We start from the raw sequence: 22,729 nt of genomic DNA on the forward strand, positions 1-22,729 counted from the left end.
AGCATTGCTGGTAAATCTGGTCCTTTATAGAGGTTTTGTGAAACTGACTGATGCCCATGAATTTATCTGTATCAAAAATTCTTACCTGAGTAGCAGAAAACACATGAGAATTGGAAGGTCCCAAGACAACGAGTGCTTCTTTATATAAACTCATCCTCTCAAATTCCCATTTTTCCTGATGTCAATTGTTTATTTATACTTTTCCTTTTTTAGCTTTTTATTTATTCTTTAGTATGACTGTTTGCACTGGCAAGGCTTTCTATTAACATATACAAATGAGACAGGAATCCCAGCAGTTGGACATCTGGGGAAATAGCATCTGTTATCCAACTCCACTTTGGAATATACTTGTGGAGAGAGCATCTCTCAAAGGATGCTGGAAGGATGGGATGCTTTTCGAACATTGGAGCAATTCGGGGATTCTTCCAACAGGGAAACTTCATTTCTCAGGTTCTCATGTATAGATAATGGGATGCTTTGACTCTGAGTGAACTTGGATATTAGCCCCAAATCCAGTCAATATTTCTCACTCTGTTCTTTAATAATTTGATAACTATATTCCTACCAATTCTCAAGTCTATGATCCTTTTAGCCCAAGTAAACGGTTCAGAAAAAACATCTTTTGATGACTCGGCTTATATTGTTCAGCATTTAGAATGCCCCGTTCGAGTATTACTGCCAAGTACATTTCCCTGAATCTGCACATTTATGTGGTTCCCACTTATTTAAAATATGAGGAGAGCAAAAGCAGGGGCACAAAAGCACCACTGCCATTTCCTCAGTTTACTCACTTGTTAAATGGGATGAAAATATTTGCATTTCTGGGGCAGCTACTTGGTATAGTGGATAGAGCAGCAGTCCTGAAGTCAAGAGGAGCTGAGTTCAAATCTGACCTCAGAAACTTAACACTTCCTGATTGTGTGACCCTGGGTAAGTCACTTCACTCCAATTGCCTCAGCAAAAACAAAATAAAAATAAAAACAAAAAAATCCCTCAACATTTCTATTTCTGATCTCTGGAGTTATTAAGAGGAAAAGGAATTAAGCTGCTCTGAGTCAAAGAGGCAGAGCATCCTGAAAGAAGTGCTTTGGTCAGATGATACTTGGAGACTGTATTCAATTATGGGTGATAAGATTGAGGAAAACTGCCCAGAATGTCTTTGCTGCTGGTAAAGGGCTGAAACTCTGAATAGGTGCACTGGAATCAGACAACCGAGCACTTAAGGCTAATTAACTATTGGACAATACTCTATTAGCATATGCTTGGAAAATGGCCCTTCTCACTATTCCATGCTGGATCAATGTTTTGGTGTATACAGATAATTGTAAGAGGGATTAGGGGGTTTATTAAGACAAGCCAGAGTCACTTTGAAGGAGGACAAGGAGAAAAGAGGGCGATCGGTAGAAAGCATGTGGTAATTTGTCGATCCCCTTCACTTCTCCCCCTAAAAACCAAAGACTTTTGCTTATCCTGACTCCGGCTGATTCTGGGGCCTCCAGGGAGCTAACCCGGACTTCACACTGCTTATTATTGTTGTTAAATAATGTCCAACTCTTTGTGACCCAATTACTAGTTTTCTCAACAAAGATACTGGAGTACTTGGTTATTTCCTTTTCTAGCTCATTTTACAATTGAGAAAACTTTGCCTAAAGACCATTGATGGGGAATCCACTACTTCCTGAGAAACTCCATCCCCCTTTCAGATAGCTCTGCCATCAAGTAATAATTTGCCTCTCTACAACTTTCTCCCACTGCTTCTAGTTGTGTTCTCTGCAGGTATACTGTCCTGATTGATGAGAGTTCCACAGCTAGCTGACACAGCCTTACTCATGCTTTCTTTAGCCACCCTATTTCTCTCCCCACTCCTGCTGCTGTGGACTCTGATCCTGACTCCCAAAGCCTCTGCCTCTGTCTCACCAGTTCACTATCTTTAGATGGTGTAGTACATGGATGGAAAAAGATCTTATACTAATAAAATCACAGTTCTCTGAAACAGTCAAGAATTCATAGAAACCTAACTTTAGCAAGTGCTGGGATTACTTGGTTCTGTCATAAAATTAGAACGGGGAGGGACTTCAGAGATCACGTCCCCACATTTGCTGAAGAAAAGGCATCCCTGCTACTAGATCCCTGCTTGTATTCCTCTATACTGATACAATGATTAAAAAGGAAAGCGATCTTAATTATGGAAAGCAAAGTGGTATGGGATAGTAGACAGAGAGTTAGCCAGAAAATCAGAAGACCCAATTTGGAAAGATGGCTTGCTTTCTCTATTGTTTAGGAAAGTGGCTTTCAACCCCCTTTTTGCCTCTTGCTGGGGATGATGGCTTCTCCATCTCTAAAATGAAGGTTGTCCAAAAGTGGCAGGATGCTCTTATAGTTCCTCATGGTTATGTCTCCTCATATTCTAGATAGGGAAACTGAGTCCCAGAGAGATGAACCCAATTTCATATAGGGAATAAATAGAATCCCTGAAAAGAAGAGAAACTGGGCTTGATGAGAGTTAGGAAAGGGGGAACCCCTTTCTGGGTCAGCTCAAGAATAGTTCAGTGACAGCACAAGAGTCCTCTGTAAAGGAATTTACAGGCCCAAAAACCTAGATTGATAAAAAGGTTTATTTGGGGTTTGGAAGTAAAGGTAAAGATAGAAAGATGCCAGGGCCAGAGAACCCTTACACAGCTGGAAGGATACCATGTTTGGGGTGGAGGGAGGACCTGCAAACAGACTAGGCCCCAGAGCTCCCTTTTTATAATCTTGAAGGTGAGTAGAGTCCCAGGCTCCTGGTGGGTTTTTAGATAAAGAAGAAACTTTTGTGAGAGTTGGGGAAACCTGAACAGATAGTGGGGGACTGGGAAAACCCAAGCCAGCTCAGATCCGGTGGGAGCTGGGGAAAGCCCGGATATCATTGGAATTCAAAAGGGTGCTTTTTGAGCAGGATTTGTGAATCAAAGGTCAGCCATGGGGGTTGGGGAATCAGAAAGGAATCTTAAACCCCCATCAGGCTGATTTTCAGTGTTTAGAAGGAGACAATATTGGACCAGGACAGAATGACAAGGCAGGCCAACTCAGAATTAGGAAGTGTGAATTTTGCTGGCTGGATTATGCAGACCCAGACTCACATCCTTTCTTGTTAGAATTCAGTGACTTAGAGGATCAGTTCTGGAAGGGATGTCGGAGATCCAAGTGGCTTTGTCAGAATTCAAAATTGGTCCCCTGTCCCTCACATCCTATGCTGTTTTTCTTCCACACAGTTATATGCATTTCAGGCATCTCAGTTCAAGAGCTAGAATATATTCTACCCCAAATCTCTTTGCACATGTGATAGAACTGGTTTCAGAGTATGATATTAGTAGGATTACCTTTTGGGTCCACTTTTGGGCTAAATAAGCTTTGGGAACTGTCATCGTTTATAACAGAGAAACTAGTTATGGAATAATAATAATTAACATTTTAAAGTTAGCAAAGCCCTTTATATACATTATCTTATTTGACCCTCCAAACAATCCTATGAGGTAGATGCTATTTATACACCTATTTTACAGATAAAGAAACTGAGCATCAGTACCCCAAGTAGCCCAATTTGGACCCATTTCTTTCTGGGCCCATCTGTCTACTCTATCCTCTCTATTGCCAGCAAACACAGCTGGATTTACTCTATTCCAGGGGTTCTTAACCATTTTTGCAAAATGGATGCCCTTTGTCAACTGGTCTGTAAAACAGTATTTGTATAATATGCATGGATTACCAAAAAAAAACCCAATTATATTAAAATACAGGTTTCAAAATAATTTTTTTTTTAAAGTTCATGTATTGGAGCAGCTAGATGGTGCAGTGGATAGAGCATCAGCCCTGGAATTAGGAGGACCTGACTTCAAATTCAGCCTCAGACAATTAATCTTTTTAAGGACCATGACTAAGTGAAGGTTCCATAGCTGTTAATCATAACACTTGAAGGAGTTGCAAAGCAGCCTTCCCAGATATTCCTTGTGGATTGGGAATGAAATAAATTGGAGGCAAGAGAGAAGAGGAGAGAGGCCTCTCAGTCTCATCATCATCCTCTCACATGAAGAGATCCATTCTACAGATCTGAATTAAACCAGCAGCCACTGGCAGGTGGCTCCCATGTCACAACATATGGCGCCCGAACATGGGGCACAAGAATCACAAGAAACAAAGCGGTAGTGCCTGAGAGGTATTCGTGAGAAGGATCCTCCCATAGTTCCTTCAGTAACCCACAAGGAAGGAAAGGGAGAAGAGACATCATAAGACATTTTTAATTGGAGTAATTAAATGAGCTAATACATCAAAGGGCCAAGCCAGGAGACTGAGAGGCAGTTGCGTTCTCTGATTTCTCTCCTCTTCCCTCTTGCCTCCAATTTATTTTATTCCCAATCCATAAAGAACATCTGCATTAGTAAAGGCTTCTTTGCAACTCTTTCAAATATGATGATTCACAGCTATGGAGGTTCTTGGAGAATTGACTGTTCCTTCACTTAGGCACTGTCCTTAACACTTACTAGTTGTATGTAAGCAGTCACCTAACCTCGATTGCTTCAAAAAAAAAAAAAAAAAAAAAAAGGGGGGGGGGAATAAGTTCATGGATCCCAAATTTGGAAACCCTCCCCGATACAGTGGCTTCCAGTTGTTGGAACCTTCTTAATCTTGGATATTTCTCAACTTTAATGGGACTGTTTTAGCTGATAATGCTCTGGGATTCATGTCAAGGTTTGGGTTTCCATCTATCCTTGCCTCAGACACTTATTATTGGGTGACCAGATAAAATCACTTACTTTCTTTGTACCTCAGTTTCCTCATAGAGTTTTTGACAGGCCCATCTTTGGGGTTCCTTTTAGCCCTATAATTAGGGTCCTTTGAGTCTTTTCTTAAAGAAGTAGCTACACTTACTTAATCCTTACTCTTGAACTACACTATCCCAAGGCCCCCATTGGTCAAAAATGTGCCATTTAATGGCCCCATGTCACAAGATGGAGTACTGTTCTCTGTGCAGATGGAAAGGTCTATGAATGACCCAGACTAAGGGGAGAGGCTCTCTGGGTGGAAAGGCTGTCCTTCAACAGGCTGCTTGCTACTCACTGTTTTTATAAACATACACATGTGAAACCTTGTTTTACAGGTCCCTGAGGCTTTGTCCATATCCCGTGGGGCTGAAAGTTTAGCCCAGTCAGACCAAGCCAGAGTGATTTGGCAGAAAGATGGAGGGGGGATGGGCAGAGCTTTTGGGATGGGCTTTGGGCTTCAGCCAGGTCAGCCTTCTCACTTGACCGTGCCTCCCATTTCCCCAACCAAGCTTATTCCCAACTCCCCTCATAATCATGGCTTATGCTTCCCCCTCCCTCTTCTCTCCCCCCTCCAATCCCACCAAAGTGCTGCCTCATCTGTGAAATGTTTCCTCGTGATTGCAGCCCCCAACTTGGCCCTCCCTGCCTTTTCTAGCTTCTTTGTGCTTGCTCCTGGCACAGCACAATGAAATGCCGTTTTATATGCAGTTCTCGTCTGGAATCCAATGCGCCAAAAGGACTCGACATTTTATTCTAGCAGCCTAAAATGCCGGCGCTCCATGATTTGAAAAAAGGAAAATGAGCTAACAGAAAGGGCCTCATCTTCCTCTGATTTTCCTAGGATAGAATTGTCCAAGTTCTTCTTTGTCCTTCTGGTGCAGAAGAAATGAATGCTGGGATGGGAAGATGGGTTCAAATCCTGCTGCAAATATTAACTGTGTGATTCTGAATAGATCGTTTAACTTCTGTCCACCTCAGTTTCTTGATCTGTAAAATGAGGGTAATAAAAGTACCCACCTTTCGGGGTTATTGTGATATCAAATAAGATAATAAAAGCTTAAAAGGCTATATAAATACAAGCTTTATTTATGGTTACTGACATCAAAGTCTGTCTTGAATTATAATTATGTATTTATTCTGATTTATTTTGAGGGGTAAGGGAGTTGGGGTTGAATGACTTGCATGGGGGTCACACAGCTAATAAGTGTTACATTTTGGAGGTCAGATTTGAACTCAGGTCCTCCTGACTTGGGCTAGTGCTCTATCCATTGTGCCATCTATTACCTTTATACTTCTCTATTTATGTGTCATTTCCCCCTAAGAGCATGGAAATTCATTGAGGACAAAGAGAGGCAATCATAGCACTGGGAGCAGAAAGAATTTCAGAAGCCACTGGTCTACTCTTCCATTTTACAGATGAGGAAGCTAAAGACCACGCAAGCAAATATAGGTCATATAAATGATATTATCATTTTTAATCTTTATATATCTACCTAGGTACTTGACATGCCTATATTTTCTTTATTCTTGTTCTTTCCTTTCAGTCACGTCTGACTTTGTGACCCCATTTTGGGTTTCTTGGCAAACATGCTGGAGTGGTTTGTTTTTTCCTTCTCCAGCTCATTTTACAGATGTGGAAATTGAGGCAAATAGAGTTAAGTGACTTGCCCAAACTCACACTGCTAGTAAGAGGCTGAAACCCGATTTGAACTGACGAAGGTTTCTTGACTTCAGTACCTACCTGCCCTTCCTTAATACTTTCTCTACCAATCCATGGTGGAACTTTCTCTCCAATTTCCAATTTGATGAGTTGCTTTGAAGGCTGAGTTTAGGCTTTCCCCTAGCATTCTCTTGCCATTGTGCATCAAAGATGGGACTTGAACTAGTCTCCTTGACCATAATTCAGCATTTCCATAGTCAGGTGATCTACATTACCTTTCTATCTAGTACAGTGATCCTCAAACTTTTTAAATAGGGCCCAGTTCACTGTTCCTCAGACTATTGGAGGGCCGGACTATAGTAAAAACAAAAGCTCACACTCTGTTTCTGCCCCTCAGCCCATCTACCATAACCCGGCGGGCCCCATAAACGTCCTCAGCGGGCCACATCTGGCCCGCAGGCCGTAGTTTGAGAACCTTTGATGCTTTAAAATGTTGAAATAAATAGAGTGCTACATGGCATTTTTTTTTTTTTGTAAAACCTACAGCACGCTATCAACAATGACCTGGGGGAGGGAAGTGACATGAAAGACATATTTTAGGATACACCTGCCTAGGTCCATATGAACAGTTATATAATAAGATAATATACATCATGACATTATAATAAGATAATATATCATTATTTAATAATAAACATATTATATTAATATATTTAATAATGTATTATAAGAGACACAACATATAGACAGCTAAAGTCCTGAAGTTCCAGAAACTCAGAGGAAAATCTCAAATATAATGGTCAAATACTCTCTTTGTAAAGAAGAAAAAAAAATCCTTCATTATTTCTTGAGCTTTTATGCTTTTGCAAGCTCCTCAAAGCTTGTGAAGACCATTGATCTCTAATTGATCTCCATTTCTTCACTCTGTTTTCTCTAACCCATTCTGCACATCTTTCTTTTGTAAGCTCTTCTTTCTTAAAGCTTTAAAAAGCTCCACTTTTTAACATCTTGATTCCAACTTACTCTGACATTCAAGGCTTGCCATAATTTTTTCAACTCCATTTTTCAATAATCCCTCAAACCCTTCCTTGGTTCTTATAAGATCAGTGGGAAATGTTGGGCCATTTCTTGTCAATATGACTTAATTCTCATTTTCTCTCCCCTCCCCTATCCCCCATCATTCATTGCTTTTCTTCAATACATCTCAGTCCTCTCCATTTTTCAGGGTAGAGGTTGGCTATCCCACGATATTCTGCAGCGCTACTCCAACCTTCACCAATCTCCTCTCCTCTCTAATTCTGCATTTCTCATTTTTACCAAACAATTTAAGCACTTAATTATATGCTCTCCTACACTGTTCACACTTCTTACACATATTAGCCTTATCTTAGGAAGACAGTGTAATAATGTAGCTGTGTGGCCATATGAATAAATAGCAATTTCTTTGATTTTCAGTTACTTTATCTAAAATAAGAATATAAGAGGCATCATTTCAAAGTCACAAAAAAAAAAAAAAAAAAAACTGGCTATGCCATTGGGAAGACCCAAATTCAAATTGTGCCTTACACTCTTACTAGCTATGCAAACCTGGGCATGACATTTAACCTCTCTGTACCTCAGTTTCCTCAACTGTCAAATGAATGACACCTATATTCCTTTCTAATTCTGGGTTTTTAAGCACTAAAATAGTTGTGAATATCCTATAAGTCTACTAGATGATGAGTTCTGTGGAGATAGGGACCATATCCCACTTCATTTTTCTGTCTCTCTTAGAATATATCTTTATGCTCTCCTCAGAGAAGGAGCTTATTATCTTAGGGGCTCACAGGATAAATTGCCTCTATCCTTTCGGCTAAGATCCTCACCTCTCACTTAAAGAAATCAAGACCATTTACTGCAAGTTTCTTTTTCCCTGTCTCCACTGTTCATGTCACAACTCCTTGACATTTCCCTATTGTTCTTCTATATTTTCTCCTTTAGCCATCTTTTCATCAAAGACTGGGGTAATCTGTAACCTTATTGTCATTCATGACCAAATTTTCCATCAGGCTATTTTTTAGCCCCCACCATTCTTCTCTTTCTCTGTTTCTCCATCACTGTCTTTACCTCTCAGTGTCCCTCATGCTTCCTTTTGCTGTTGTATACACATCAACACTTTATGACTTTTGGTTGATCCATTGTGAACTGACATTTAGTAGCTTTGTAAAGTTTTCAAAACTTTCCACATCCATTATCTGACATGACTCTTCTCCCCAGTCCTTTCTGCTACAAATAATTTCCCTAACTCTGTAGGTGAGGAAATTGAGAAAAAGAGGTATTAAATTACTTGCCTGGGGTTTTAAAGCTAATAAATGTCAGTGGAAGAATTTAAATTCAGGTCTCTGTTGACTCCATTACCAATACTCCACCATATTACAGTGCTGCCTCTTTGATTATACCACATTTAATATTATGATGGAACATATTTCCCTGACAGAATATAAACTCTTTGAGGACAATATAGTTTTCTTTTTTAGGGGGTAATCCAAGCACTCAACAGATTTCCAAGCACATAGGAGAAGCTTAGAATATCTCTGTCAAATTACAGATTGATCCCAAACAACTTACCAGACGGCAGCAATGGGTTTACATCCTTTATCACCTAATTCTAGTGTCCACAAGTGATAAAATGAAGGATGGGTGTTTAACAATGTCACAATCACTAAACTTCCCTTTCATCATCTGTCTCATCTGTTATCTTCTTAACTTCTTTATTACTTATTTTGTGGTTTGATAAATAAATTTTAAAAAGAAAAAAAAATATATATATATATAGCCACCTAATATAGTTCTCAGGATGATTATAGGACCCAATAGAGTAATATAGAGAAGAATGATTTTATTTTAAAAAGTGAACATATTCTAATGATATTAGTCATTATTATTGTCATCAAAGAATTATAGAATTGAAGGATGTCTCAGAGACCAGTTAGTCATAGTTGCAGAAAACTGTCTACATTCCTGACACTAGTCTCCTTGCTCCATTTCCCATGTGTTTTCCTTGGTTGTTACTCATGTTCAGAATGCTCTGCATTTTTCATTTCTGCCTCCTGGATTCCCTAATCTTCCTTAAAGTCTCAGGAGCCTTACTTTCTACAGGAAACATTTCTCAGTTCTCCTTAGCCTCTATACCTTCCCTCAGTAACTGCCCCAAATTTATCCTCTGCATCTCCTCATTGTACCTAGTTATCTCCATGTTGTCTCCCTTATTACATTGTGAGATCCTAAAGTACATGCACCTTTCTTTGTATCCCCAACACTTGATATAATGCCTGGAACATAATAAACCCTTAATCAATTCTTCTTAATAAGTGGACATGGCCTCTGTTTTCAGAAGCCAAGGAAAGGGAACCTATCATTTCCTGGGGTAACTCTATTTTTGGATGGCTTTAACTATTAGCCAAGTAAGTAAGTGGACACACATTGGAGCATCCAGAAAACTCATTTTCCTGAGTTCAAATACAGCCACAGACATTTACTAGCCATGTGACTCTGGGCAAGTCACTTAACTCTGCCCCAGTTTTTTCATCTATAAAATGAACTGGAAAAGGAAATGCCAAACTACTTCTATATCTGTCATGAAAACTACAAAAGAGTCAGATGTATTGAAATGACTGGATGACTACTATAACAACAATGACATTTGAGGGGGGAAAGAATACTGCCAACTAGAGGGGCAAGGAAAGGTTTCTTATAGAAAGGGGTACCTGAGCTCATCTTTTAAATGAATGAAGAAGTCTTGGTGACACAGTTGAGGCAGGGGAGTAATCGGAAACATTGAGCAAGTCCCTTATTCTATGATTCAGTCCTTTACTTACATCCTCTTTATGACTCTTTTATCATCTGTTAAATAGGGATGATAATAATAAACACCTATATGACTGTGATGGAATACTATTGGACTATGTGAAATGATAAGTAGGATGCTCTTAAAAAATCCTGAAAGACTGCCATGAGCTGACACAAAGGGAAATGTACTGTGTGCAAAGCTAACAGTCACATTGTAAGAGGATTAGTTGTGAATGACTTAGCTATTCTCAGAAATATGATTCAAGACAACTCTGAAGAACTTATGATAAAAAATATTATCCATCCCCAGAGAAAGAATTGATGTTTGAATATAGATTGAAGCATATGTGTAAAACTTTTTTTCTTGAGGTCTTTGTTTTTTTTTTTTCTTTTTCAATTATTTCTTGTTCTTTTAATAAGGGTTAGGATGGGGAGGAAGGAAGGGAGATAATCTAGAAATTAAAGTTTTAAAAACAAATGTTAAAAAAAAGTTTTTACATGTAACTGGGGAAAATAAGATACTAAACAAATTTTACCCCACAAAATTTGGTATATTGTCTCATTATTGTCATTTTCTTAGATGAAATTATTGATTATGTCTATGATTTGTTGTTTCATTAGATTATTTCGTTTCCAATTAATTTTTGGTCTTTTTTTCCCCGGCCTTTTATTGCATGTAATTTTTATTGCCTCATGATCTGAAAAAATGCATTTGCTATTTCTGGTTTTCTGCATTTAATTTTGAGGTTTTTATGCCCTAAGACAAGGTCAATTTTTGTATAAGTTCCATGTATTGCTGAGAAAAAATATATTCCTTTCTGTCTCCATACAATTTTCTCCAAAGGTCTATCAACCCTAACTTTTCTGGGATTCTATTTACCTTCTTAACTTCTTTCTTACTTATTTTGTGGTTTGATAAATAAATTTTAAAAAGAAAAAAAATAATAGCCACCTAATATACCTCTCAGGATGATTGCAGCATCTAATAGATTAATATAGAGAATGATTTTTTTTTTTTAAAAAGTGAACATATTCTAATGATATTAGTCATTATTATAATTTCAGGAACTTCAATTTATGGTTTGTTGAAGTGTGCAAATCATTTTGCACACATTAGTTAATTTGAGCCTTATTGTATCCCTCTCAAAAATGTATTGCTGTTGTCTCTACATTTGACAATTGAGGAAATTGAGGCTGACATGGGATGAGTGACTTACCCAAGGTCATAAAGTTAAACAAGATAAGAATCCCAGTTTTCCTGACTTAAACCCTGCATTCTATCTGCCAGGACATAGAAAAAGTTTCTAAATACCATCAAGTGTACTTTTCCATCCCGATGTCAATAATATAATGAAAATAGGAAATTAAATTTTTAAATCGCATTATTTTTCCTTTGAGTCTAAAGCTACAGATGCATAGAAATCTCCAGGTTTCCAATCGGAGGTATACATGATATATTCCCCAAGAGAATGGAAGCTCCTTGAGGACTACCTTTTATCTTCATATCCCTAATGTCTTACACAATGTCAAGTACTTATTATTATTAATAATAATAATAATAATAATAATAATAATAACGGCACTTAACAAATATTTGTTACTTGATTGCTTTTCACTTTTCCCTTGGATCCCTGTAGACTCAGGCAGGGAGATCACTCCATTTTCCTGACTTTGGATCATTTTCTGCTAAGTCACCAGATGGAATGAAACTTAATGGAACAGAACAGCCAGGGGCTTTGCCATAAATCCAAAAGCAGGGACTTGTTGGGACAAGTCTGGGCTGAAAGCAGAATCCTCTCAATTACAATGAGGTCTGGGTAGAGAAAGCCCACAGTGACCAGCAAAAGCAAAAAAAGAGTGTTAATTGCACACAAGGGGACTGAAATTGCACATAGGAGACTGAAACAGAGAAGTCGGTGAGAAGTCTTTGACAATAATAGTAGGGTCAAGGAGGTTTAATGATGGTAGGTGTAACATGCTGTGGTCTCCAGAAACTGCCAATCGCTCTCTGGTCTAGAGGAGAGACTTCTTCTTCCTCCAGAGAGCCGCCTTAAGTACGGCCCAGACAAGACCCTCTTTCCTCCAGAGAGCCACTCTAACTCTGACCTAGAACAGAGACTCTCTCTCTCTGGAGTGCCATCCCCTTTTATCCTCCCAGAGAATGGGTGTGGGATAACGCAAGGGCTTCTGGGAAAAATTACTTCAACCAATGAACTTGCTCCTCCCCAGGAATTCACAAGTAAAACTCCCAGTAAAGGCCGGGACTAGAGAATTGTTAAGTACCAACTTAGCACTTAGTAAAAACCTAATATCTCATTATCTCATTAGCACTTAGTAAGAACTTAACAGGTAGGGAGCTGTCTAAGGTAGAAAGGAACAGGAAGCAGAATCGCTCTATGCTTTTCTGATGGAATTGAATCTAAATTAAATGAAACAATAAAATTCTCTCCATTCCAATTCAATCCATCAAACTCCCATCAAGCACATGCTTTTTTCTAGGGACATTGGGGAGGAAAAGACAAAATGAATTTTTAAAGAAATGACCCTGCCCTCAAAGAGTTTACATTCCCTTGATAGGTACAATATATAAACAGACAAGTCAAGACAGATAAGAACCACAAGCCTTATCCATCTATCTTGATTTTGTGCCTTCCTAGGTTCTCCATAGATGTTCCCTCCTCTGATTAGAATGTAAGTTTCTTGAAGGCATAAACTATTTTGTCTTTGGATTAAAACTGACAGCTCTGTTTGGCAATAGGAAGCACTAAAATATAAACTCTTTTGACTAATTCGTAAATGTACACACAATAACTTGAAGAAAGAATCCCATTTGATTCCTTTTTTAGCTGCAACATAATGCAGTTCATTACTCCCAGTTCCCAGAAAGTCAACTAGTCTAGTTATAAGAACACTACCAGACTTGACGTAAGTAGTCATGGTTGGAATCCTGGCTCTTCTCCTTCTGAACATAGAAGTCCAGATGAGTCATTTTAATGTCTAGACTTTCATTTCATCATTTGTCAGATTGGATGAATAATACTAGCATGGTCTACCTCTGAGAGCTGTTGTGTGGAAAGAGCTTTTGAAAAGTGGAAAGGACCTCTTAGACATGAGTGAGACTCCTTCCATTTCATCCCCTTGCATAAGCTCTCCCCCACCTTGAATGCTCTTGCTTGTCTTCCTCATATAGGTTGTATCAAGGAGTAGTGAAGTAAATACTATTTCCATCTAACCTTTGGATGGTTTTGCTTTGGTCTTATACTCCAGTCCAAATCACTCATACACCCTGTGGGTGACACACACATACATACACACACACACACACACACACACACACACACACACACATATATACACACATATATATATATATATATATATATACATACATTATGGCTATTTCCATCTCAGGAAGACACATTGTAGAAGACCTTACAGAAATATTTAATAGGCTTAATATTACTGATGATTATTACAATTCTGTTGTTGTTTGCATTGGTTTAATGCCTCTTGATGGCCAATCCACATGGAGGAGAACCTCCAGAAACTGAATTAGAAGTAGAAATTGAATTTGAATTATAAAGAATGAGATTCAGATTTTCCCCTTTGTCAAAACTATTGTATCTACTATTTTCAGCACTACAGTACCTTAAGACCTCCTTAATGAATTTCAAAGCTCCTTATGAGATTCATATAACTATCTACACAGAAATAACTAAGTGGATGAAAAGTGCCTTATGTTCATCTCATTATATTGCTACTTTAGTGTCTAAGTGCATATAGATTTATTTGTTTATTAATATCTAATCCTAACTATAATTCTATTTTTAATTTCATAGATGTTGCAGATGGATATTTAACTGGGCCAGATTTGTTTATCCTAATTATCACTAATAATGATAGTAATACATAAATTTATATTATTTTCAAGATTTAAAGAATGTGATTCATATATTCATCTATATACCTATAGATAAATCCAAACACATGTGAATATATGTACATATCTACATCTATGTATATAAAATCCTAATCTGATACTCACAGCCACCCAGTGAGGTAGGTAATGTTGAGGCTTTAAGGTTAAGTGATTTTCTTAGGATTAAAACAACAACAACAACAACAACAAAAACTAGTAATCATACGAAGAAAGATTCAAACTTAGGTCTCTTCTCTGCAAAGATTAGCACTTTACCCGTCATGTCACCCAGTTAACAAAGAATAGAAGATGAGACTCTTATCTTTGGAAAAATGAACAAAACTTTCAATGAATAATAATAATCTTTCAATGAGTCAATTTGGCATAGGAGAAAGAAAGCTAGATTCAGTGCCCCAAAGACCTAGGTTCCAAAACAGAATCTGACATATACTACTTGTGTGACCAACAGCATCACCCAGATCAATGTCCCCAAAACAACTCTTTAAGATTCTAAGTGACAGAAGAAATACAGTTAGTACCTCTACTTGGAGTGCTAGATTTTGAGTCAGGAAGACCTGAATTCAAATTCTGTCTCAGAAACTTAATACTTTTCTAACTAGGCAATAGTTATTACCTCTCAGGTAATTTCTTATTTTTAAAATGAGGAGATTTTTTTAAATTTAATTTTTTTATTTTATAATTTTAAAATTTTTGACAGTACATAATGCAATGGGTAATTTTTTTTTTTTTTACAACATTATCCCTTGCACTCACTTTTATTTCTAATTTTCCCTCCTTCCCTCCACCCCCTCCCCTAGATGGCAGGCAGTCCCATACATGTTAAATGTGTTATAGTATATCCTAGATACAATCTATGTGTGCAGAACCCAATTTCTTGTTGCACAGGAAGAATTGGATTCAGAAGGTAAAAATAACCTGGGAAGAAAAACAAAAATGCAAACAGTTTACACTCATTTCCCAGTGTTCCTTCTCTGGGTGTAGCTAATTCTGTCCATCAAAATGAGGAGTTTTAAATTGGTCCAACCTTCCTGAAAAATAATTTGGGATTATGCCTCTGAAGTTATTGAAGGAGCAATCCTTTGCCTTAGCAATATTACTACTAGATCTATACCCCAAAGAGGTCAAAGAGACAGAGATCCATGGGAATAAATATGTAAAGAAGGGATGACAAAAAACCTGAAAACTAAGTGTGCCCATCAAAGAATAGCTGGAAAATTATCGATATTGAATGTAATGGAGTAGCATTGTGCTGTAAGAAATAATGATGAAGAGGATTGTTGAAGAGCAGCTTGGGAAGATTTATATAAAATGACTCAGAGGAAAATGATCAAAATCAAGGGAAGAATATATACAATGACCACAACATTTTAGAGACAAATGAGGAGATTCATCGCAATGTTTTTTAATATTCCTTCTAATACTTAATCTTTGATCTCGTACATCAGCGGAGGAAATTTCTACACTGGACATTTTCCAGTAACGTCACAGACTTATAATTCTCCCCTCCTTGCTTTCTCCAATCTCTCATTAATAATTGTGGCCATACATCACGAAATGCCACAATCACAGAAAAATCCACATTGTGGACAATGAGTGCCTGAGGAATACAAATTACTCATGGCATATTGCCCTAAATTTGGTACATGTAAGAAAGGGAATGGAGATGCCCTTTGGTTCTCAGAGACAACACCAGCAGAATCGAAGCTCTAATAGATCTTACTCAATTGGCAAATCTCCCAGCCTAGTCTGGTGATCTGTGTCTGCCTGTCCCCTGAGGGCCAGAATAGCTATACCAATAGATCTAGCTCAACACCAGGATTTCTATTGGGCAAAAAGGTGGTTTATTTTGGTTGTTGTTTATTTTTGTTTTTGTTTTGTTTTTGTTTTTGTTTTTGTTTGTTTTGTTTTGTTTTTGTTTTTGTTTTTTTGTTTTTTGCTTATTTTTTGGCTGAAGAAACTCATCAAGCCAGCTTTGGAAGTGAAGGGAGATGGGTATCTATGTTTCTGGGATCCAAAGGAGACACTGCCTTGAATGTAGAAGAAGACACAATTCAGAGAATGGTGGTATGAATGAGCCAGTAGATGCCCTGAAGGTCATTTATATCAATGCCCTATTTTTACAAGTAAAGAAACTGAGGTCCAAAGTGCAGCAAGGATTTACAAAGGATCACTTGGCATGGCAACAGCTGGGTTTAGGGTTTAGTCCTTTGATATTCTGTCCTGTGACTTTTTCCTTACAGATTCAAGGGACTTGGACTCAAGTCTTGACTCTGGCACTTATTTTTATTATGCTTACTTTAAAGATCAAAGTAAAGTCATTTGGTGTAATGACTTTGCTATTCTCCCAAGTTGACACTCCCATATCCTGGCAGGGCCCCTTTGCCAGGATCTCTCTCCCTCCTCGTCTCTGCCTTCTAATTTCCTGCCTACCTTGAGATGTAACTAAAGTCCCACTTCCCCCCATTCCTCCTTAATCTTGATGCCTTCCCCCCAAGTTTTCCCTCAGTTTTGATTTCTCATATCTTGTTGTTCTATGGTTCTTTGCATGTTGCCTCTTCCCCTAGATGGTGAGCAGGGACTGGTTTGTTTCTTGTTCGCTCGGCATTTGCCACACAATGGGCACTTTACGAATGCTTGCTGGCAGGCCCCATGACCTTTAGAAGTTTTCTCATGTTCAATATGGAGGTTTGGATTCACTGATCATCAAGATCCCAGCCAGTCTGGATCTCTGTTCCTGCATGCTAAGAACCTTCCTTGTGCTGGATGCTAATTTAGGGCAGAGAACAAAAAAGTCTCTGCCCTAAAAGAGTTTATGTTCCACAGTGATGGGAAACAACATTCATGGTAGTAAGGAAAATAAAACATAGGAAATGGGCAGAAAAGTATTTCTGTGGAGGTGTGAAGGGTACTTGAGACTCAGGGAAAGAGGAAGATCCTCTTACAGAAGGGAGTTTGTGACTCATTGGCATCTACTGGCAGCCTGAGATTTAGGAACTCAAGGAATTGTGCTTTGTGAATGATCCTCACTAGAGGAGAAGCACCTTGCCTTCAGGGGTCACTGGACTGCTCCCATGAGGCGGCTGCTCTGCTCATCTCCTGCTCCCATGTGGCAGCTGCTTTGCTCACCTCCTGCTCCCATGTGATGGCTGCTCTGCTCACCTCCTGCCCCATGTGGCAGCTGCTTTGCTCACCTCCTGCTCCTAAGTGGCAACTGCTTTGCTCACCTCCTGTTCCCATGTGATGGCTGCTCTGTTCACCTCCTGCTCCCATGTGGAAACTGCTCTGCTCACCTCCTGCCCCATGTGAAAGCTGCTTTGCTCACTTCCTGTTCCCATGTGATGGCTGCTCTGCTCACTTCCTGCTCCCATGTGGCAGCTACTCTGCTCACCTCCTAAAACTAAATGGCAGCTGCTGCCTTGCCCACCTCCTGATCCCATGTGGTATCTGCTCTACCCACTTCTGTTCCTGTGCTCCTCTTGGAATCCAACCCCTCAGCAAGTACCTATCAATAAGGACTTCTCTTATTGTGCTGAAATATTGCTGGAGTGGGGAGGAAGAAGCACTTGACAATGAAGCCGGAGTGGCCCAGACTTGATTATCTGCTGTTGAAACTTGGGAAAATCACTGTCCTTCTAAAGGCATCATTTCCTTCTTTAAAAGGTTGAACTTTATGACTTCAAAGCCCTGGCTGGCTCTATCGTGGGGCCCATTGACTGTGCACAAATGCACTGCTAGAGAGGTGGGGAAGGGAACAAGCATTTGTTAAGCACTTTGATCCAGGGGCTGTATTAAAAGTTCAATACATATTATTTGATTTCATTATCACAACAATCCTGGAAAGCAGGTATAATTATTATCCCTATTTTATAGCTGAGGAAACTGAGGCAGATAGAGATTAAGGGATTGGCTCAGGTATACACAGCTAAGAAGTCTCTGAGGCTGGACTTGAGCTGGGTCTCCTAAGCTCCAGAGCCAGCGTATCCCTTAGCTGCTCTGACAAAGATGCATATGATATAAGCAGCAAAACATGACAGCTAGTAATTGGAACCTAGCCTTAGTCACTGAATGAGTGTTGCCTGAGTCAAAATGAGACCTGTTGGGGACCTTTGCTTAAAAAGGCCAAAGTCTCCCATTGCATGCTGGGTCATTTCCAGTCATCCTGATCTATATCTGGCCACTGGTCCCAGATGGCTCTGGAGGGGAAAAGGAGGCAGATGACCTTGTCCAGCCCTCCCTTACTTAAATCCAATTCACTTGCATGTCACAGCATCACCTTTTCAATGTCACAGACCTCTTTGAGAATGAAAGGCAAACAACAATAACGATAATGATAACAACCTCTGGACCATGGAGTGATGGAGACACAAAATCAAGTCCCGATTGCTTTACTGGGCCAATCAGAGGCTCATGGGATTGTGCATGTGAGTGAAAAGGAAACTTAGAAAGACATATCTGGTCTAAATCTCTCTTATTGTAGATAAGGAAAATGCAGTGTAGGAAGCATCTCAGATCATTGAAATGAAGATCTTAGGTGTCTTTTTCCAAATAAGGAAGGTGGGTTTAGAGAGGACAGAGGACCAGAGGAGCTAAAAGCTATGAGTTCTACCATCTCATTTTACACTTGGAGAAACTGAGGCAAGCAGGGGTAAGCCTTTGCTGATATCTGAGGCATAAATTTTAAGGCTAAAAATTTAACACTGGGATCTCCTGAGACAATTTGAACTTCCTCCAGGACAGCAAAATTAATAATTGTCTGAGGATGCATTTGAACTAAGGTCTTCCATCACTCTACCCACTGGGCCACTGAGCTGCCCCCAAACCAAGGTACAGAAGGCAAAATGACTTGTTCCCATATCCAAGTGTTAATAGGGACTGATCTGAACTTTAATCTGCCAGCTCCAAAGCCAGTGGCTTTTGCACTGTATGCTCAGGTTTCCTTGCATATTATCTGTCAAAAAGTGATAAAGATGCTGGTACTCACCTTGTCCTAAAACACCGCAGAAAACTTAGAGCATTATAAAAAAAAATCTCAACCGTGGCTCTAAATTAAAGACTGGTGGAAGGGACTGGCTTTGATGGTATTTGGGACCACAGCCCACTCCCTCTGGGAACCCTTCCAAGAACAGAGAAGCTGAAACTAGAATTAGAATTGAAAGAGTAGAAAAGATATGATCTGATGGGTGGGAGAAGGTACATGTTCTCATAACAAATCTAGAAAAGGAAGGGATGGGCAAGGGGGCAGAGCATGGGAAGGAGAATTCATTCCTCTAATTTTCTAGAGGGCAAGTTAAATACTTTTTAAAAGGCAAGGGATTTTCCCAAGATCAGGGGCAAGGTCTGGGAATATATCTCAGGCCAATGGACTGCTGCCTTCCCAAGCAGTCATCTGTACCTCCCCTGCCACAGTCCCTTCTTTTAGCTCTATTATGCGATTCCAAAAGAAGACATCTTGTACATATTGCCCAGTAATCTCCAATCTCATATCTCTAATTGCTTTTTATACATCTTGAATTGGCTGTTTAGTAGATATGTTAAACTCAACATTTCTTTTCTTTTTTTTTTTTTTCTTTTTTTTAGGCAATTGGGGTTAAGTGACTTGCCCAGGGTCACACAGCCAGGAAGTGTTAAGTGTCTGAGACCAGATTTGAACTCGGGTCCTCCTGACTTCAGAGCTGGTGCTCTACCCACTGCGCCACCTACTCAACATTTCTAAAACTGAACTTATTTTCTTCTTCTCTAAAACTTCTCCCCTCCCAATTTCCCTAGGGAACAATACCATCGTCCTAGTCTCTAGGGCTTACCAACTAATTGTCATTCTTGACTTCTATCTCTCACCAGTGTCATTCAACCAATTATCAGGACTATTGATTTTCCCTTTGAAACACTTCTCAAATATGTCCCCTTCTCCCCCTTACTACTGCTATCACCCTGACACTGACCCTCATCATCTCACATTTACATCATGGCAGTAGTTAATGGGGGGATAGAAGAAATGGTCTTTCTACCTCAAGTCTCATTTGTCTTCCAATCAACCACCAAAGTGATTTTTCCTAAAGCAAGGCCTGCCCAAGTCCCTGCTCCTCTCCTCCTTCCTCCCTTAATAAATCTCAGTGGCTCACTATCACTCCAGGATCAAATACAAAAGCTTCTGTTTAGCATTCAAAGCTCTTTCCAGCCTAGCTCTCTCCTACCTTTCCAATTTTCTTTTGCCTGATTCCTCAACACATACTCTTTAAGCCAGTGACTGGTCTCTTGGCTATTCGATGAACAAAACTCCCCATTCTCTTACCTTCAGGGATTTTCTCTTGTTGCCCCCCTGCCTGGTATCCTCTCCCTCCTCATCTTACTTTCCTGATTTCTATTCCTCCCCAACCAAAACCCCAGGTTCTACAGAAAGCTCTTCCTCTTCCCTCTTCTTTTTAGGGCTTTCTATCTCTGATTTGTTTCCTTTCCATCTTGTATATGGTCTACTTAGACATCTTTGCTTACTTGCTGTTGCCTCCATTCCATTGAGAGCTTCTTCAGGGAAGGAACAGTTCTTTTTTGAACTTCTGATGCTTTGCACTGGCACATAGTAGGTCCTTAATAAATGTTTGTTAACTGATTGACTTTCCATTTGCAAGCCTGTAAAAAATTTCAGAACTGCCATGGGAAGCTATTCAAAAGAGGACTCAGTTGGGACTATAGAGTTTTCAGGATGGATCTTGGGGATGGCACTCACCCAACAGCATTTTGATGGATTGAACACAGCTAGATGGTGCAGTGGATAGAGCAACAGCCCTGACGTCAGGAGGACCCGAGTTCAAATCTGGTCTTAGACACTTAACACTTCCTAGCTGTATGATCCTGGGCAAGTCACTTAACCCCAATTGCCTCAAGGGAAAAACAAAACAAAAATAGAACACATGTCTCTTATGTGCTTCCAAAAGCACACTGTTGGATATAGAGAAAAATGAGAGTTGGATGGCTTTGGAATGGATGTCAAACAGGTATTAGATGCTCGGTCAACACAGTAGCAAAACCTCAAGCCTTGAAGAAGGTGGGAAAGGCTAATTTATAGGATGTTTCTTTCCCAAGATGTGCCTTTGACCCCAGCATGTGAATTCTGGGCGTATCTGGGTTCATGACAAACTGGAGTCTGCACCTTCACCATGATCCAAAGCAGCTGGGTTGAACGCTGAACACAGCTGCAGAGATATACTGGTCCATTCGTGTGGAAACTAAAAAAATGCTACTAAATTATGACACTGGCTGTGGACTGTACCAGTTCCCTTCCAGGGGTGTTTCTTTTTTTATCTTGGACATTTTGGGCCCTGTGGAACTTGGCAGGAGAAAAGTCTTAAACCACATTGAAATTATTACCTTCACCGCTAAATAGCATTTTTTTTTAAGAGGAAGGGAAGGGGATTGATTTATTCAAACCATATTTGCAGAAAACAAGTTCAATTGGAAGCTGAAAAATTGCTTAAAGGTCAAGTTTTGCCTTTGATACTTAAAAAAAAAAAAAAACTGCTGAACATCTAGTCTCTCCTCCACATTGGGTCTACACCCACCATTGTGTCATCTTTTTTCCATCTTAGTAATGATGAGATTCTATGTGGCCAAAATAGAACCACTGGCACAGAGGGCAGGGGGAAAAAAAAAGCCCTCCTTATGCGGGCAAAGGCTCTTTGGGAGCTACTCTGCTGACAGTAATGGACCTGGCAGGGCTGGGCTGTCAGCTGAATTTTGAACCCTCAGTTGGCATAAAATGGCAGGACGTGAAAGGGTTCTAGAAAATTGGGATCAAGATTGTATTACCATAAAATTTTTTCCTGCGTGAATGCAAGATATAACTTCCTTTCTCATCAAAGTGTAGGATTACAAATTTAGAGCAGGGAGCTTTGCTGTGCTGGAGGCAGTTTGAATTGTCTCAGGAGAGCCCAGTGTTAAATTTTCAACATCAGAATTTATGCCTCAGAAATCAGCAAATGCTACACATGTGGACTTGATTGCTTATTTGGTTGGTTGTCTAGATTTAAGGAAGTAATTGAGAAAGTGTTAATACCACAAAATTAAACCTGAAAGTGTGTCTTTTGTATATTTCCTCTGTAGTGACCTGATTGTTAAATATTTTCCCAATCCCATGGCTAGTTGGGAATTTAGTGGTCATCTGGAACCTTGTTGGACAGATTTAAAAAATTGATCAAATGCTCTTTCTACTGCACCCTAGTCTTCCTCTCCCTCTTTTCCTGACACCATCTCTTCTTGTTTGATTTCTTATGATTTCTTCCTCCTTTTACTTTTTCTTCCTCATCCACGATAATTTCAGAGAGATTCTGCTCTCAGCTTTAGAATGCTATTTCTTTTTATCTCTTGGAAACTTCACTCCCAATCAAGAATCATCTCAAGCACACCCTCTGACCAGGCATTTCCTGAAGCCATCAATTATTAGTGCTGTGCCCCACTTGCATACATTGCGCATGTCATATTATTTAAATGCATGTTGTTTATTCCTAGGAA

At 39.4% G+C, this 22,729-nt stretch overlaps 1 protein-coding gene across 2 annotated transcripts in view; it reads right to left on the reverse strand.

Annotated features, from left to right (window-relative positions):
- The window catches only part of ADRA1A (adrenoceptor alpha 1A), a 122,910-nt gene that overhangs the window by 79,189 nt on the left and 20,992 nt on the right, over positions 1–22,729 (reverse strand). The gene's annotated exons all lie outside the window — the stretch shown is intronic.

The sequence above is a fragment of the Sminthopsis crassicaudata genome, chromosome 2, assembly GCF_048593235.1.
Source record: "Sminthopsis crassicaudata isolate SCR6 chromosome 2, ASM4859323v1, whole genome shotgun sequence".
NCBI classification, from domain to species: domain Eukaryota; kingdom Metazoa; phylum Chordata; class Mammalia; order Dasyuromorphia; family Dasyuridae; genus Sminthopsis; species Sminthopsis crassicaudata.